Source organism: Anopheles aquasalis, chromosome 3, assembly GCF_943734665.1.
Source record: "Anopheles aquasalis chromosome 3, idAnoAquaMG_Q_19, whole genome shotgun sequence".
NCBI lineage: Eukaryota > Metazoa > Arthropoda > Insecta > Diptera > Culicidae > Anopheles > Anopheles aquasalis.
This window is the reverse complement of record NC_064878.1, coordinates 63,393,549-63,394,864: the sequence shown is the minus strand read 5'-3', so window position 1 is coordinate 63,394,864 and position 1,316 is coordinate 63,393,549.

Genomic DNA, 1,316 nt, shown 5'->3' with positions numbered 1-1,316 from the left:
GACAACGTAATGATGATGATCGTACGTTGACGATGACAGCTTCGAGACAGTGAGCGAGTGAGCTGGAAAGAGGACGTCGGGCCAACGGGAGCCTGCCTTCTGGATGGTGGTTGGCAGAAGAGCTAAATAGAATGCGTTCCCGGGGAAGCTGGCGATAAAATGTGCGATCTTATCTGGCACAGCAACAGCGCCGCCTGAGGTCTCGGGAGAAAGAAGAGAATCGCCGAAGGTGCATGGCCACGGTAGCAAATTTCACAGTTAAGAATTCTACAAACAAACATTCTTTATGATCCATGTTGATCTTATCCACTTCGGTTGGTAATTCGCTGTAATAACTGTTCAGTCGACTGAAAGGCTCTTATATGAGTAAATTTAATCTTTTATAACTTCCTGTAGCAATATAATTTGAAAGTAGGGTTTTATTCTATTTGAATTTTATTCAAAATGTTGCTCAAATCTTTCTTGGCTCACGGATGCTCATTTCTAACGAGCTAAAACATTGTTTTCAATTAGCGAGAAGCAAAACCAAGTTGCTATCGTGACCGTGCATCTGAAATTATGTTTCGCATCTCGCCAAATGACAGCCAAGCAAAGTCTCTTTACGCTGTACGTTGTTATCGTGGCAATGCACCTTTAAAATTCCAACGCTTATCATTACGCTTTACGCTTCGTGGGGCCACTGGTAACCCAAGACGGCTCCATAAACCAAATGAACAGTGCCTTGGCCGCCCATAAAGGTGTTCAAAAGGAGAAGGAACACAGGGGAGGCATTGCATTGCATTACATTCTCATAAAAAGTGCCGCTCGCACGCACCGCTGATCGTTGCCTCTCTCTCTCTTTCTCTGGCTGCTTTCTTTAATCGCGATCGCCGCGAGGGATTCTGGGAAGTGCCATCTCCAAGTGACGGATCCGTGACACCCCGGGAGTGTAGCGTAAAACATGAGTTGCTTTCACACGCCAGGGAACAAGCGCGTTCTTGCCTCCCTACTCCCTACCTCATTATTTGCACTCGACGCGACATGGAGAGCGGAGCATCGCGAATGTTGGGGAACAATGTCGCGTGATGGCGTCAAGATGGGAATGTTACAAAGCGGCTTCATCCCGTCCCGTCATCGTCATCATGTTGATGTTTGTCTTTCATTACGCTGGCCTAGTGCATGGGGCCGCGAGACCGAGCGGCAGATTGGTAATCGGATACGAGGGAGCTGGTTTTAATGGGCATTAGTGGCGGTCCAGGCGGACTAATGGATCGATAAGTGAGATGGCAATTTCTGTGGCGTAATTATGGTGTGCCCAGTGTGTCCGTATTCGAAAG